Source organism: Colobus angolensis, unplaced genomic scaffold, assembly GCF_000951035.1.
Source record: "Colobus angolensis palliatus isolate OR3802 unplaced genomic scaffold, Cang.pa_1.0 Scaffold80, whole genome shotgun sequence".
In the NCBI taxonomy this organism is placed as follows: domain Eukaryota; kingdom Metazoa; phylum Chordata; class Mammalia; order Primates; family Cercopithecidae; genus Colobus; species Colobus angolensis.
This window is the reverse complement of record NW_012121821.1, coordinates 8,605,397-8,624,294: the sequence shown is the minus strand read 5'-3', so window position 1 is coordinate 8,624,294 and position 18,898 is coordinate 8,605,397.

Genomic DNA, 18,898 nt, shown 5'->3' with positions numbered 1-18,898 from the left:
AAAGCGAAGGTCCTGGAGCTGACAATAAAATGGTCAATTAAGGTTAGGTGCAGTGGCTCACACCTCTAACCCCAGCATTTTGTGGGGCTGAGGCAGGAGGATTGCTTGAGGCCAAGAGTTCAAGACTACCCTGGGCAACATATCGAGACCCTGTCTCTACAAAAAAAAAATCAAAACATAGCCAGTACACACCTGTAGTCCCAGCTACTCAGGAGACTGAAGTGGGAGAATCTCTTGATCCCAGGAGGTCGAGGCTGCAGTGAGCCAAGATCAAAGCACAGAACTTCAAGCCTGGAAGACAGAGCAAAACTCCATCTTAAAAAAAAAAAGGTCAGTGAGAAAATGCTACTACAAGGTAAGGAGGGACTAAACATATCCGTAACCTCCATTCTAGAAATTTAAAGCCTTCCAGGAAACATCATCTGCTTCTAAAATTATGAGGTGACTCTCTAGACTAGTGCTCTTTCTCTATCTCCTGACTCCTATTATCAGAAGCATAGGTGGAACTATTGAGGACTGAGCTTCTTAGTTCTCCTCTCCACTGCCCCTTACCCACCTGCCAGACACTATCTGACTATTCAAATTGGACAAGGATGATGTAGTATATACTATTAATTGTATTTACCTGGTGTCCATTTATCTTTTTCTTTTGAGAAAACCACCTCTTCCTTACTCTTTGTACTTGTGGGTTGATAGAGAACAATCCTAACTCAGGTATGAAGATGGGCATATGATCCAGTAGTAAGCTAATCAGTATATTTGGTAATAGAGAGATAATCTAACTGGTCAATAAGGGTTAGGCCCAGGAGTTTTGTTAACACTCTTTTCTGCTGTGCTCTTAAGTGAACAAGATGTGGGCTAGAAGTTATTGACTGTATTTTGCCAATGGTAATGGCAACTTAGCCTGAAAGCGACAGGAGCACAAAGGAAAATCAGGCAGGGAGGTGAGGAGAGACTAGGTCTTGGTGACAACGTTTGAGACTCTGTAGTCACCTATATCCCAGATCTTTCCTCAGGCTTTTGTGTTACATAAGCAAATAAAATTCTATTTTGGCTTAAGCTAGATTGAGCTGGGCTATTCTTTATTCATGAGTGAAAGTGCTCTAACTAGTACAAAAAAAGGAGGATGCAAAGGACCTGGGAGTACCTTGGGGAAGCAAGATGGAGGACTGGACAGAACAACAACGACCAATTTTTGAGAAAAGGAATGAAAACTGAATTGTTGTGTGCTTACTTTTTTGCCGTCTTTGGCATCTGAGCTAAAAAGCTATCTTAGCCTTCATAGGTAGAGGCAGTAGCACTGGTTTCAGAATTTGATAAAGATACTCAGGATGAAATGATCTCCATAACTGAGGAAGAAACTATCTAATTGCCCAAACTTGACATAATTGTTAAAGATTTTCTTTTAGTAATACCAAAATAAAAGAGAAGCCTCTTTGTGTTTCCAATGGATAAAGGAAATAAATAATAGCACATGATTACCCAAAATATGATGTTCTGGGCACAAATATTTAAGGTCCAAATGCTGGATTAGAGAAACAAATATTCCACTGAGTATATTAGTCAGAGTTCTCCAGAGAAATAGAACCAATAGAACCATCATATATATATATGAAAAGATTTATTTTAAGGAATCAACTCACATGATTATGGAGGCTGACAAGTCCAAAATCTGCAGTGTGAGCCATCACACTGGAGACCCAGTGAGATGCCAAAGCAGCAGTTCAAGTCCAAAAGCCATCTGCTGGCAGAATGCCTTTTTGCTCAGGGGAAGTCAATCTTTTGTTCTGTTTAGCCCTTCAACTGATGGGATGAGGCCCAACCACATTATAGAGGGCAATCTGCTTTACTCAAATTCCACTGATTTAAATGTTAATCTCATACAAAAACACCCTCACAGAAACATCCAGAATAATGTTTGACCACATATCTGGGACCTGCAGTCCAGCCAAGTTGACATATAAAATTAACCATCACACTGAGTGTAGAAACAACAAGTCTTAGCAAATTTCTTCATGTCAGCAACTGAATTTTTTCTGTCTTACAAAATCCAGATCTACAGGAAAATATCCTACCAGCATGCTATCATTGACTTCCAAGTCTGAAAGACACAGAAAGCAGAGTTGAATATAATGGAAATAGCATTGTCCCAAAAGTGAGGGGATCTGAGTTCTAGTTGCGGGTTTGGTGCTAACTTAACCAAGTCATGTCATCAAACTGGATTTCAGCTTCCTCATCTCTAAGGTGAGGAGGGGGAGGGTAGCAACAGTGACCTCTATGGTACCTTCTAACTCAAACATTCAATTATGAGGTGGTTTTAATCTCCTTTCTTATCTAGGACCACCAACCTCACTCCTTCCTAGGATCTCTACAGTCTATATTTGTAACACTTGCTTCAAATGCCAAATTGGATATTGTTCTCTTTTCCAGCTCCAACCTTTATGCTATTTAAATAAAAGTAGGACATGTGCTGCTGAGAATGGCAATAACAGGGGTCCGTGGGTGTTGGCAGCAGCCTAGCCAAGGTGACACTGCACTGCTAGAGACAGCCCACACTAAAGGATTTTCTCAGCTATATCAGGTGAACATTTTGCTTTTCCAATGGAAAATAATTTATATCTGAAAGACAGAACTGGTGACAAAAACATCTCCTAGTCTGTCCTTCAGAGCTGGTATGTTCTTAAGAAATTTCTCCTCTGAGAGAAAAGATACTTCATGATAATCAAGAAAGATTTTACAGCAATAATGTCAACAAGATGGTGGAATAGGAGGTATCACCCCTTATATTCCCCCACAGAAATAACAGTTTCACAGCCATCCGTGAACAAAAGTACCTTCGTGTTAGGATTCATGTAGGAAGCTGTGAAACTCTGGTGGAACCTGAGACTGAGGAGGACCACTTTGAAAGGGCACACCCATGCCCAGGTGGCAGACTCACCAACTGTGTGAGTTCCTGGCTCCAGACCTAGAAAAAGCCTCATTCTCTTGTGGACTCAGCTGCAACCTTATTTGGCCTTGGTCTGGCCACCAGAACCGTCCGCCAGGAACCCAGACGCAGTCATGCCTACTAATGTTTTGCATGACAGACCTGCCAACCTCAATCCCGGCTAGGACCCTAAAGTGGTCCTGTACTTAAGCTCCAGCCCATCTCAGCTACAGTCTGAGACCAATCCTACCTATATAGGGACTAGAAAAGATATGCACCCATCTGTGTCCCTGCAGGCAGGCCTGCTGACTACAGTCCCATAGCAGATCCAAAAGAGCCTATAATTCAGCTTAAGCCCTCTCAGCTACCATTTGGAAGCAGTCCTGCCCACCCAGGGAACCACCAAGAGATATGCCCATCAGGCCTGCAGACTTCAGCCTTGGCTATGGCCCCTTACTCAGCCCTGTAACTCAGTCCTCAGCCCCTCTCAGTCATAGTCCAGGGCCAATCCTGCTTGCCCAGGGACTCACCTAGTGACCCAGTGACACCCCTTGCAGGAACCAAGAAAGCTACATTGTCAGTGCACCTGGTGTCATCTGTGGACCTTCATCCTAGCACCAGTCCTACTGACCAAGGCCCCAGAGGCAGTCTAGCTCACCCAAGGACCAGACAGGAATTATGCCAAATTCAGTCTCTGATAACAGGCCCACCAACCGCAGACTCCACTGCAAACCCAACAGCAGCCACGTGACCCAGCTCCAATCCCACTCAACCATAATCCCAGAGGCAATCCCATCATCCCAGGGACCCAACAGAAGGTCTTTACCTGCCAAAACAGTCTGTAAAACTGGAAAGGACATTTGCTCCTTCAAATACAGATACCAATGCAAGGCCACACGGATCATAAAGAACCAGTCAAACATGACACCATAAAAGGAAACTAATAAAGCTTTAGTAACTGACCCCAAAGAAACAGAGATCTAAAAATGAGCTGAAAAATAATTTAAATAAGCACCTTAAAGAAGCTCAGTGAGATGCAAGAGAGGACAGATAGACAACTAAACAAAATTAGCAAACAATGAATGAACAAAAAGAAAAGTTTAACAAAGAACTAGAAACCATGAAAACAAACCAAACAGAAATTCTGAAGCTGAAGAACACAATGACAGAAGTGAAAATTTCAGTAAGGAGCTTGAACAGCAGAACTGATCTGAAGAAGAAAGAATTAAGAACTCAAAAACAGGTAATTTGGAATTAGCCAATTAGAGGAACAAAAAGAAAAAAGAATGAAAAGGAGTAAAAAAGTTTAGGGACCTATGACACCATCAAGCTTACAAATATATGAATTTTGGGAGTTCCAGCAGGAAAAGGAAGAAAACACAGAAAGCTTATTTAAAGAAATAATGACTGAACACTTCACAACTCTTGGGAGGAATCTAAACATCCAGATTAGTGACACTCAAAGGACTCAAAGCAATATTAATGCAAAGAAGAACACTGCAAGACAAATTACAGTCAAATTGTCAAAAGTCAAAGACAAAAAGAAAATGTTGAATGCAGCAGGAGAAAATAAATTTATCACAAATAAGGAAACCATAGGCTATCAGCAGACTTCTCAGCAGAAACCTTCCAGACCAGGAGGAAGTTGGGATAATCAAAGTGCTGTAAGAAAAAAACTTGCCAACCAATTCACAATTTAAGAATAATTTCTAATTTTCAATAAAGTATCAAGCAGCTCAGAGTAAGAAATTACTCCAAGTACATGCTGAGGGCTCCTACTATCAAAACTTAATCTCCTTCTCACAGGGGAAATGGAGAGGTTGATAAATCTCAAAGCCGTACACACACACAAACTTCAAGGAAGCCTTGGGGAGTAGAAGGTGGTGAGTTTCCATGGTAGAGAAGAGGAGTGTGTTAAAGAAGTTCTGAGGTTTGGAAACTGATAATACACGTAAGTTGTGACTTTAAAAGAATCATTAACTGTCGAGTATTTTTAGTACCCTTCTTCCAGCAATAGTCCCCTGTCTTGACTCTTAACCTCCTCCCCCATTCTTAGGACACGCATTTTGGATGGAACCAAGACTCCATGGGAAAGCACATGCCCCTAAACTACACCAAACATCACATCGCACTCTGTTAGCCTCAGAGAACTGTTTGCGTGCAGTCTAAGTCTTGGGATTTCTCCGGGAGCTGAAGAATTGATGCTCTCTGTTTCTAAGGGACTTCAGCCTGAAAGGATGCTATAGTTGCTTTTGCTTCCACGCAGTAAGACCTGTCTAAGAATGGAGACAACAAATAGGAAGCAGGTCCCAGAGACAAGAAGAAAGAAGCTAGATCCTGATTGTACTGTTTGAGTTTCTCCATCCACTCATGTTTGAAAATGGAGCTCCTAACTATGCTTTCCAGTTACGTGGGCCAATAAATTTCTTTTTTGCTTAAGTCTTTCAACCAAAGGTTTTGATAATGTGACTTTCTTTTATAGCTACAAATTTCCTTTAAAGGCAATTCCAGAAAAACTCCAAAACATTTTGAACCATGACATAGCCATAATCAAAATGAAATTGCCCAAAGTGATTACAGTGGAAAAGAAATTACTCATTCATATGCATAGATTCTTATATATTTGCTAGTATATTCATCTTTTTTTATTTTAACTCATACTTTAACTATTCTAAGATCAGAAACTCTGTGGCCAACTGCCACTGCTACTACTTGAGACCATCATTACAACAGTTACTACTGTTACTGCTTGAGACCATCATTACAGCAGTTACTACTGTTACTGCCTGAGACCATCATTTACAAGACTGAATGAAGGGACAAACATAGAAATGATAACAAAAGACAAAAGAAACTTTTAAGGAAAGGGTCCGGGGGAAGAAGAAGAGAGCTCCCTGCTTCTAGTGAGCAAAGGCAGCCCCTGAGCTTCTACAGCCCTTCGTATTTATTGGGTAGAAAGAACAAGGAAGAGGAGGTAACTGTTGGTCAGGTGCTTAATTGATCACAGGTTCATATTATTACTAACAGGCTTCATATGTGCCTAATCACAAGAAACATTTGTGCCTGGGTCGTGACTGCCCTCAGCATTCCTTCTGGTGGCATACGCAGTTTGTCAGTTTGCTAACATTCTGTGTTTATGAGAAGAGTTTGCTGTTTACTCATATAGCCTCCAGTGGTATACTGAGTTGATCACGACCCTCAATCTTTCAGCCTCCAACAATATTCTTCTTGATGCAACCTGGGTCATATGCACACCCTTATAAAAGGGTGGTTGGGCACTGTTACCAGAAGAAAAGGATAAAATGGGTACTAGGCAGATAAAAGCAGCAGATATCCACTACAGTTACCTTTGAACAAGTGTAAACATTGGAATATAGAAAAGCATCTTGATTTTTCAGAATTTATCAGATTTTGAAATTGTTAAAAAGAGGCTTGAACCTTATATGAAGGATTTTAACTAGAACCCATAGGCTATTACAGGATTCAGGTTGTCTATAAAACCCCTGATAATAAATGCAAAATTTATGTGCATAACCATATAGAGATTTGAAGGAAGTGAATATACAGCCTTTATTACGCTCTCAGAGGAGTCCATAATGCAAGAAAGGGTTGGGAATCACTGCCTAGACTTGGAGGTGGTTTGATGACTAATAAATTCGACCTGGCACAGTGACTTATATCTGTAATCTCAGCAATTTGGGAGGCTGAAGCGGGAGGATCACTTAAGCCCAGGAGTTTAACACCAGCCTGCGCAACATAGTAAGACCCTGTCTCTACAAAAAATAAAATTAACCAGGCATAGTGGTACATGCCTCTAGTTCCAGCTACTCAGGAGGCTGGGCAGGAGAATTGCTGCAGCCCAGAAGTTAGAGGTTGCAGTGAGCTATGACTGTGCCACTGTACTTCAGCCTGGGAACAGATTCAGCCTGGGGACAGAGTGAGACTGTCCCTTAAAAAAAATTCCAAGGGAAATAAATCCAATCTTTGAAATAACTAAAAATAAAACATGCACAATACACCAATAGGCCAAGTGGTTATCTCTAGAGATGAGTGAATTTTTCTTTGTATCTTTTCTGCATTTTATCATTGTCTATAATAAGTATGAATTATGTCAGTAATATAAAAGGTTAATTTAACTTAAAAATATCTACCTATATCCCTGGGTCTACCATAAAACTCCCAGTCCAAACATAGAAATTAAGTCATTTCAAGCCATATTTAAGGCAATGGGCACTACAAGAACATGAAGCATCAAAATTCAAAAGGCATAAAAACACACTCCAAGTAATCAGAAAATTTCATATTCTCTGAACTAAAATTTTGCAGTTCTCTCTTAAATACACTAATTGCCCAAACATTCAAGATATAAAAAGGGAAAAAGTAAGTAAAATGTGAACAACCACTCCTAAATCAGCCCTGCTATCAAATTCTATTCTCATTCAAATGCTCCCCCAAGAGCTTTAAAGCCTCAGTGGTGAATAGTGTCCTCCAATAACGTGCACCATTTTGTTCAGTGACAAAAGATTAATAAAACTTAATCAACATAATTACTTAAAAGTAGTCTCCATTGAGTGAGTCAGGGTGTGAAAAGACTCATCTTTGTTAGTAATAATTATCTCTGGGCAAATTATTACCTAACTATGCTCTCCCTAAGACACCTTCTTCCAGAGGGCTTTTACAGAGAAACCAATAGCCTACTAGGGTTTATTTTTGGGTCACAATCCACTTGCCACAGTCTATGTCAACCTAAAATGTTTTCCTTCTTATTCTCCCTTTTTCCCAAATCTTTCTAAGATATATTCATTCCTCTCTGCCAACTAAAAAGTAACACCAATAACAACAGGTAGCACTAATGGAGTACTTAGCATAATATTCAGCATGTAAAAAATATCTTTAGTCATCCATCATCTATTCACTGTTTCGTTTACACAACAAATATTTACTGAGTGTTCACCACTTGCCAAGCACCATACTAGGTTCTTAGCGTATATCAGAGTGGAAAGCAGATGCAGACCCCTGTTCACATAGACTTCTCATTGCATGGGAGAGGAGTGACAAAGAATAAATGGAATAAATAAGTAAATTATACAGTATGTAAGGAAGTGATAATAAAAAGGAAAGCAGGGTTAAGAGACTGGGAGTGCAAGGGGTGGGAAGGTGGGGAGTAGTGGCAGGTACGTGGTGCATTGTTAAATGGAGTCGTCAGCATGGGCTTCATTAAGAATCTATGATTTGAACAAATATTTGAAGATGAGGAAACTAAATAAGAAAATACATGAAGAAAAGCATTTTAGACTGAGAAAATTGTTGGTGCAAGAGCATAAACGACTTGTTCAAGGAACCCCAAGAAGGCTGCACAGACTGTGGCAGCATGAGAAAGGAAGAGGGCAAAAGGTAATGAGGCCAGAGAAGTAAGGAGAGTATGGATTATGTACAGTCTTGTAGACCTTTGTAAAGGACTTTACTTTTCTGAGAGAAATGGAATCCAATGTACAGTGTTAAAAGAGTGATATGATCTGACCTATGTCTTTAAAGATCTCTCTGGCAGGCTCAAGCTTGCTGAGAGGAAAAAAACTGGAGAGGGCAATGCTGGAAACAGTGTAGGTAACAAACTCAGATCAGGATGGTAGCAGCGAATGTGGTGAGAAGTAGCTGTTCTTTTCGGGGTGTTCTTTTCAACTAGAGCCATGTGGATGTAGTGTCTGAAAGAAAGAGGATGATGAAGATGACTTCAAGCGTTTTGACACTGGAAACTGGATAGAGTTGCCATCGGTGAGATAGGGAAGGCAATAGGTAAAGGAGGTTTGAAAAGGAGGATCAAGATTTCCATTTTTGCACGTATTGATTTGGAGATATCTAATAGCCATCCAAATGGAGATGTCTAATAGGCAGGTGGATATATGGGTCTGAAGTTTGGAAGAAAGGTCTATGTTAAAGATACATATTTAGGAATTAGCATATGGATGGTATTTAAAACCAAGAAGCTGACTGATAAGAGAAGGCAGGAGAAGGGAGGAGATGGGAGGGGAGGAGAGAAAAGGAGAAGAGAAGCAGAGAAAATGAAATGTTTAGAAAATGAAGCAGAGCAAGGTCTGAGCACTACAATGCTTCAATAGTAAAAGCCCAGAGAAGAGAAAGAACCAGTAAAGCATGAGAGATCTGAGAAGAACAGAACTCAGGATGGGAGGTCTGTGAAGCATTTAATCCCATAAATAGCCACCGTAATTCATCATTTCCATTTTACAGATGAGGTAACTGAGGCACAGCAAAGTTGTGCTGCTGAGGATCACACAGCTCTATAGCCTGGATTTCATTTAGATTTGTATAATGCTGGAGTCCTTACTCTAATTTAGAATGCTAAACTGCTACCTACCTAATCTTCAAGGCACATCTTTCCTCTAAAAATATTAGGTTTTTAATATACCTCTTAAATGTCTATTGTCAAACAGCCTATATACTTTAATGCTAAAATATTTGGATATCACTCACCATTCTCCCATTGTTTCTTGCAGATCTTTTCTCTTTCCACTCACAATTTTTAAAAATGTGCCCTCACTTCTTCAAGGTACATTTGATTCTCCTATAACTCTTTCCAGTCTTCCTTGTTATTATCATCTTTTGACCTTCATATCACTTCTCAAGACACATTGAGGACTTGGAAGATGAGTTAATTTGATATCTATGTGGATGACTATCCAACAGCCACTTTTCCACTGCTGGGACCTTACTCAGCCTAAGCACCCAAGATGCTAGTACTTTATTCCGTAAACACAACCTCTTGGATTTCCTTGTCCCTCATATAACCTTCTCCATAATTTCCACCAAATTTTTAAATAAATTTGGTATAAACTTTTTGGATAAACTTTTTCAAGTCCTCCATATCCTGAACCCTCAATCCTTTCCTTTGGATACCTTCTTGACTTCACTTTTTTCTCCATTGAGCTGCAGCTTCCAAGACAACTCAACCTTGTAGAGATCCTGCAGTCCTACTCCTACTGTTCTCCTACACCTCAGCTGGTAAACGGTGCTTGGGGAATCACACAACTGCCCAGATTGCTACCAGCTATGGTTTCTATGATCAAATGTGCCTCCAGTATTGCTGAGCAATATTTTTTTTCGTATTGTCTTTGCTCAGTTTTCTCTCCCGTTTTCTGAGCAGTTGTTCCAAGCCTTCATCACTCTAATCAATTCTCACCCACCCACTACCGCCACTACGCACACTATCCCATTCCATATCACCAGAAAACCTTATCTCCTCTTTATTTCAAAGAGAAAATAGAGCCATCAGACACAAATTCCCTCTAGTTCCAAGTTCCTGACCCCCAAAGTTAATTCGTTTGCATCTGTACTACTCCTCCTTCCTTTCTTTCTGTCCCAAGGGACTTCTGTACTTCTCTTGTCTAAGATTAATCCCTAGGCCCATATTCTGGATTCTATCACCTCTTACCTCTTCCCCAAGTCATGTTCTATTATTGATCGCATCTTTCTTCTGTGTCTTCAGGCTTTATCTTGCCCTTTGCTTTCTCCTGTAGCAAACAAGCTCCAATGTGATATGGTAAGCTAATTTATATGGACTTTTCTTCTGATGCTCTTTGGATCAGGAGTGCCTTACCTTGTATCTCTCCACTGGAATCCTACCGTTCTTAACAGACTTGGCTCAAAAATTCCCTTAGCTGGAGTATGTCACTCTATTTGAATTTCCATAGCATTTTTGGCACCATTCTTAGGTTGCTTACCACATACTGTACTATACTACAGTTTGTCCTTCCTTTGTTTGTATCTTTCTTTTTGTTAACAAACACTTCCATGTAGCACTTACAGTGTTTCAGACATTGTTCTAAATGCATTTTAAAATATTAACTCATTTAATAATATCAACAATTATTTGCCTATTTAAGTATTTGTATATACTCTGCTGTATTATATTACAAAGTCCTTGAAGGCAAAAATCATAATGATATCTCTTGGTCCCTTCAGTTATACTCTTCCAGACTGGGTAGGCATTAACATAATAGGCATTTGATATGTTTTCCAAGTGTACAAATGCATGGAAATGACTTGGACATCATACAGTCTTCCTACCAACATCAAAAATGCCATATCCTGACTAGTTCTGTAAAGTGAAAACAAATACAAAGTGAAAACATATCTTACATTGTCTTTTAGTTATGATTTATGGATGGAAAATATGTACAATCAGATTTACTTTTCAAAATCTCTTAGAAAAGTACCAAGTTAAAGTCTGTTATATTATATTTTAGTAATTCTAGAATACCCAGTGTTCCAGTATTGGAAGAGATTTCTGTTTCATTTACTAAATGCCAAGTGAGGTAATTGGTTTGCATTTAGAGAGCATGTTCTAAGACAATTATATATCTTTACATCCTAGAAATCACTTTCAGCTGGTGAGATACACAATGAGAGACATTTGTAAACCGGCATTGAGATATAGAACTATAGATCTGTATTTCCTAACCCTCAATCACTGACAGCATATGCTTATCAAGGAAAATGACAGGCAGGGAGAGTTGCCCAAATTGCTGGTGTAACCATATCTCTTTGAATCTGAAGACATTAGCTTTAAGACACATGATTTTATATACTATTAAGAAATTTTTAATGCTGTCAATTAAACTATGTCATGCCACCAATTGTAAGAATCCCAATTTTAGAAATGTTGACATGTGTTCTTAGAATCCATATGTACAGTATTAACATTTTTAACCAAACTGTAAGATTCTCCAGAACAGAGATTTACCCTACAGAGATTTTCGTATGGTAGACAATAAGGTTTGTTTAATTTAATCAAATGTAGATTAAAATCCAGTTAAAAGTTTCCTGGGGGTTAGAGACCCTCTCTCAATCTACGAAGAGTCATAATGAATCAGTAGCTTACTTATATAAATTCAGAGGAAATTCCAATCAACCTGATAAGCAAATCCCTCCTTATTGGAAGATCAAAGTATTTTGATCCCCAAGTTTAAATAAGTACAATCTCATTAAGCTAAATTCTTAAAACAATCTGGAATGGTAAGCAGGAAGTTCCCCAAGAATAGTAGTAGAGCAAGGAAGGTGAACAACTGACCATATTTGGTATGTTTACTCTTGATATAAGAAGTGCTGGCGTCAGGGAGCATTTCTGTCCTCTCTTTGTATTTCTGCTCTGCTACAGGGATGTCTCCTGTCTATGCTTCCACCACTGTCCACTCCCTAACTAACTCATTTCCATTCTTCACTCCCCCCACCCAGCACCCCCCCACCCCCACCCTGCCACACACACACACGCACGCACACACACACACACGCACGCACACACACACATATACATAATTCCCCAGAACTCAACTAGGGAATGGATGCTACAGGACACTAGTCAGAGACCAAGGCAAATGCTGGGTCCATTTCACAAGTGAACAGCATCACTGCAGTTAAATTAGAAATCCTAAGTCATAACTTATGGCTGAGTGAGTCAGACTGGGTCTGCCATGAAGGTCAACTATTAGGTGAGAAGGAATGGGAACTGGCTCTTGGGCTTCCAGGAATAAGTCTTATGCGCCAGCATTTATTAGACAAGCCCATCAGGCAACTACTCAGATGTTATTTTCTACTTAAAATTAGTTCTCAGTGTCTGTTCTCCCTATTTTGGAAGTTCCAGGAAAGAGAGTGATAAATAACAGGATTTCAGCAATAAAATCCCACCTCAAACCCTTAAAGTGAGCCTCCTGTCTCCACCCACAACCACCCCTACTGCTTTAGTGTTGCCCTATAGTTCTAACCATCTGGGTCTGCATCCATTTCGGTTTGGTCCCCACTCCACTTCCTTTCCCCTCCCATCCAATTGTTATGCATGGGAAAACTGGAAACAATTCCCTAGACTTATGATAACATGAAAACAGCCTTGACCTTTACACACAGAAAATAAGTGAAAAATCAGCTGCATCCATCAAAGTCATTAATGACCTTAAAAGAAACTTCATAAATGCAAGCATGGATGGATGGATGGAAGGAAAGAAGGAAGGAAGGAAGGAAGGAAGGAAGGAAGGAAGGAAGGAAGGAAGGAAGGAAGGAAAGATAGAGATGAATTTGTGGTGAAACAAGGAATAAGATGAAGAAACTCTCAGTGGAAATATAGACATCTATAGAAAAATTAGAGAAATATTTTGAAAGTATGTCTTTGTCTTCAGTGGGTAAAGATTTATATCAAATATGATTCTTCTAAGTCTTAGATTTTCTTGCCAATTTTGCTATATATATCATTAACTTTATATTATCTGGTAGGATAAATATCAAATATAAGATCTCATATTGCTTTATAGACATAGGCACAACTTTGCTTTCCCTAGAATCCTAGACTTATAGAGGTAGAAATAATATTAGTGACCTTTACATTTACTACAAACATTTTATAGATGAGGAAACTGAAATCAAAAGATTGCCCATGACTTGCCTAATGCATTCAGCCACTGGTTAAGAACCAATGCACCCAGTAAATATGCTTTTACTAAAGAATGCCAGCCACAGAGACTGATCAGAGTTAAGAAACAGAATTAGAAAGACAAGCTATACTCTTTTATTATTTGTGTGAAGAGAGAGTGTATTGGGAGAGAATGTGAAAAAGCACAGAACACAGACAAATGGGATGTTAGCAGGGACACTTGAAATACTGCCCAAAGAAACATTCTAGGAGACTGAGAAGCCCATGTAGTTACTGTTTAATAAAAGCAGCTTGATATTTCAATATAAAAGCAAGAATGGCTGAAAAGTGAGCAAACCCCTCATTAAAAACCACTCTTACATTCTCCTTTCTGGCTTCATAAGAATATCAAAGGAGGTAGCACATTTTTTCCTATAAATTATCAGATATTCTTTTACAGTCATTCTTGATTTGTTCTGAAAGCCCTTAAGCATTCTAAGTGCCAGCTTTATCAGGTGTATATCCACATTCTGCATCTTTACATGCATGCATCCAGATATCTATCTAAATATACAAACTATTATTGCTATTTAGTGTTTCAAAAACTGAATAATTAGCACAGTGATGCAAATTTGAGTGCTCTTTTTTAAAAGCTGCTGTGTTTATAAGGACATTTACACAAATAACATGGATGAATCATTCAGGGAAAAAATTAATCCCTCAGATATACTCCTCTTAACAAAATCAACTTAATTTTATGTGACATTGTCCTTTCTAGAACTCCAAATTCAATGAATGCAGCAGGTCCTGATCTTGGTTTTTAACAGATGGCCTCAACAATATGACAGTAATAGCATCTGACATGTGTTGTTTCAATGATCTCTTTTACTCTTGGAGAAGTATGGAAGCGTTAGATCCCGTGTGTTCCTTCAGATTGTTATTTCTGGCACACTCTTCTTGGCATATGTTATGATGAACCATTCACAACAAATTAAATTTTCATTAAGGCAAAAAAAAAAAACCTTTATAATCCATAAGCCCACAGTTTGCCCCAGTTCCCAAGGTAACATTTTCCGTGCAAAGGGGCCAGTTCTACAAATAATCAAGTGTGGGGCTGGTTTAGACTTATTTTTTAAGAATTAGCTGTTTGCTAAAGCTAGGGATAGGGAGGATGGATGCAGAATGGGGAGGTCTGGAATCCCAGAAATGGAAAAAAGAAGAGATGCCTGAAAGATATGTGGCTTTTCTCTCAAAGCCTTTTGCAGGGACACAATAATCATAGGTTCCCAGGAAACACATCAAAAGAGTCTAAGCCACATGATGCCACTTGAATGGCGCCACATGGGCTGGATACAAAGACCAGTTGGAGCAGGCAGAATTCCTGCACCTTTAAGGTAGAGTTTTTGCACTGATTGTAGCTGTAATTAACAGCTTCCTCTAACTGTGCAATGGAATTTTCCTGAAGGAATCAGTGGTTTTACTCACTGGCGGGTTTAGTAAAATGGGATTTCAGGCAGCATAGAGCTTTCAACCCAAAGTAGCTAAATCTAGTTAAAGCAGAAATATCAATGATTTTCAGTGAGTGCACATCATAGAAATGTCTGAGCATCATAAACCACTGCTGATTGCTTCTTTCAGAAGCAACTGCAACTAAATGAGGACCAGAGAAGATGAGAAAGTTAGCCTAGGCCTCTCTCTTCCTGAGCTTGCACTTAAATCCCATATAATTTTTTTCCTAAAATAACGTATTCAAGCCTACTTAGTAACTGGTAGACTACTTTATTTTCAATGTACACTAAAAATACTAGCTAACAATTGGGAAAGAATTTGAATTGAATTCTTTACCTTACCTCACCCTTGGTATAACCTTTTCCTCAGTGATATTTCAGAACCTGCATCAGAGAGAATCTCCTCCTACATGAGCTTTTGGCTTTAAAGGTACTTCATTAGGCTCTTTTCATTATTTTCCTTTTACTAAAAATGAAGTTCAGCTATTCACAAAGAGAATATAAAAATGTGTACTTTGAAGCCCAAAATAGTACAAAATAAACAGATTTACAGTTGAATATTGTATTATAAGGCATTTTAAAAATTACCTATGCTTGTGAAATAAACACCTTACAGGAACCAAAGGAGAAAATAAAACTGAAAAAATAAACTGATAAATAAATCAAGGGAATATAATGAAAAATAGGAGTTTGGCAAGAGTTTGCTCTGCTTGACCGATTACTAAAAAGAAGAGAAAGGAGGCTGAAAAAGCCAGTAAAAAGTGGCAGTAATCAGATGATCACTCCATTGCTGAGCAGCTGCACAATATTGAACTAGAGAGGGAAGTACCAAGAAATGTATGTGCATAAGATTCAGCTCTTCATCGATGTTATCAAAGAACTCACAGAAATGAGGGTTTGTGAAAGAAAGAGACGATGAGAGCATCTGAGGGAATCAAAGGAAGTATACACTTGAGACGGGAGCATCTGCGATGGAGAGAGCACCAGCCCCTGGAACAGCAGGTTGTGCAAGGGCCGGGAACATGTAGGAGAAAGTGTCCTGGAGACTCTGTAACACTGTAGCCTTCAGTTGCTTAAATCCCTTGGAAGCAGTCAAATTCCCTTGGACAAAGTCCAAAATGAAATTGCCTTTTGGCCAAGTCTGATCTAAAGTAAATACTCTACAGCAAATTTTCACCATGTTAACCTGAAAACATATGTGAAAAAATGGTATGGCATTACCTCCTCGTAAGATTGATTTTGTATTAGATATTTCCAATAACTGGCAAATTATTCTAAACAGAATGATAATTCTTGTTTCTTGAAGTTGATCTGAGTATGAAATTCTGATAGGCCTTCTAAAATATTGAAGCCTTGGTAAAGTGAATAAATTGATATTTTTCCCAAAAGAACAAATTTAATACTGGAAACAAAGAATATCTCAACAAGTTTATAAAGGCAGAATTTTAATAAACTCCATTTTCTAATCACAGTGCAATTAATAGAAGTCAATAACAAAGCCAGGACCTCTTATATATCTAAAAATATTCTACTAAACAAAGTTGGGTTGAAAAGGAAATAAAAAATATAACAGACTCTTGGGGGACAAGTCACCAAAGAATAAAAATCACAATCACAACCATTATGGGGTCAAAACAGAAATACCACCAATTTTAAAAGAAAAAGATTAGCGAATCAAACATTCAAAGTGAGAGATTCAAGAAAGAAGTTGCCCAATATCCTATCTGAAACTTACTACTTTTCTCTTTTCACCACCTCAGTAGATGGCACCACCACCTATGCAATTGCTTTGGCCTGAAATTTGTGTGATGTCCTTGATTCTGTCCTTTCCTTTTAACTCTAAAATGTAACTCCACTTCTTCTACTTTATTGTCACCTCCATATTCCAAAGTCCATCATCTCAATACACCCATGGCAATTACCTTCTCATTGTTTTCCTTGCTTCCACTCTTGCTCTCCTAAGAAGCCACTTTCCACCCTGTGGCAAGGAGGTTCTTTGGGACATATAAATTAGATCACATCACTTCTGCTACGACTATTCAATTATTTCCCACTGCATGTATATGAAAGTCTAAATTTTTCACCAATATCTTACCTGAAAGACTGGGGCCTATAAACAGAATTTGGCCCACAGACATGTTTCATTTGCCCTACCAATGCGTCTTAAAAGATTGTTAATTGATTACCAATATTTGAAAAATTGCACATTAAAAATGGAAATTTCTGAATTTTCTTAAAATTTTGAAAAATCTGCCTACACCGTCCCTATGTTATCATGTGGTGATAAATAACTATAGTCCCTACCACCCCATATTGGCTCCAGACCCTAGTCTATATATCAATAGTTCTTTTTACTCCCAGCTTTCTCAAGGTATAATTGAAAAAATATAAAACTCTATATATTTGTGGTATACAATGAATTTTTTGATATAAGTGTACATTGTGAAATAATTAAATCAAATTAGCATATCTATCACTTCATATATTTATCTTTTCTATAGTGAGAACATTTCAGATCTACTCTTTTAGGAATGTTCAAGTAGACAGTACATTAACTATAGTCACCATGCTGTACAATACATTTTTCAGAACTTATTTATCTTATCTAAAGCAAAACTTTATAACCTTTAACCAACATCTCAACATCTCCTCAGTGCCTCCCCATCAATAATTTTTTTTTTTTTTTTGAGACGGATTCTCACTCTGTCACCCAGGCTGGAGTGCAGTGGCACACCTCCCGAGTAGCTGGCATTACAGGCGTGTACCACCATGCCCAGCTAATTTTTGTATTTTTAGTAGAGATGGGGTTTCACCATGTTAGCCAGGCTGGTCTCAAACTCCTGACCTCAAATGATCCACCTGCCTTGGCCTCCTAAAATGCTGGGATTACAGGCATGAGCCACTGCACCTGGCCGACAATTCTTTATCAAGTATGCACAATCTATTTTTCATGCCATAGTCATTAATACTTTTCCATATATAAGTATATTTACTTTATTTGCTTATCTTTAAATTTATTTATTTATATATTTATTTGTTTGTTTATTTATTTATTTATTTATTTTTGAGACAGTGTCTCACTCTGTCACCCAGGCTGGAGTGCAATGGCAGTCATAGCTCACTGCCGTCTTGATCTCTAGGCTCAAGCTATCCTCCTGCCTCAGCCTCCCAAGTAGCTGGGACTCCAGGTGTACACCATCACACCTGGCTAATTTCTTTTCTACTTTTAAATATTTTTTTAAAGTCTTGCTGTGTTTTCAAAGCTGGTCTTGAACTCCTGAACTCAAGCAATCCACCTGCCTTGGCTTCCCAAAGTATTGGGATTACAGGTGTGAGCCACAGCCCCTGGCCTACTTTAACTTACAAAATGAAATCTAGACTGAGAGAACCACATGTTTCTTACCTCTGGTACCTCTGGTGTGTTTTGTTAGGTTATAATACTAGTCCCAACACTGGATTGAAATGGAGTGTCTGCATATTTTTCAATATTATACCAAACAGACACTTTCAAATTTCCAGATGTTTAAGAGTATTTGAATATTTGTCAACACATAGAAAAATTCTGAATGATAAAAATTTTCATGTTTCATCTTGGAAAATTAATGCAAGGAAGGAAGGGAGGGAGGGAGGGAGCGAGGGAGGGAAGGAAGGAAGGAAGGAAAAGGAGTAGACCTTCAGTGATGGGGGAGAAACAAATGACCATTTGTGAAGCACTTTTATGTGCCTGGAACTGTGCATGGCAAAATGGGATACCAAAATCAGTGTATAAAATGTATAAAATAAAGTTCCTTGGGCAACCTACAGAATGAGAGAAAATTTTTGCAATCTACCCATCTGACAAAGGGCTAATATCTAGAATCTACAAAGAACTTAAACAAATTTACAAGAAAAAATTAAACAACCCCATCAAAAAGTGGGTGAAGGATATGAACACACTTCTCAGAAGAAGACATTTATGCAGCCAACAGACACATGAAAAAATGCTCATCATCACTGGTCATCAGAGAAATGCAAATCAAAACCACAATGAGATACCATCTCACACCAGTT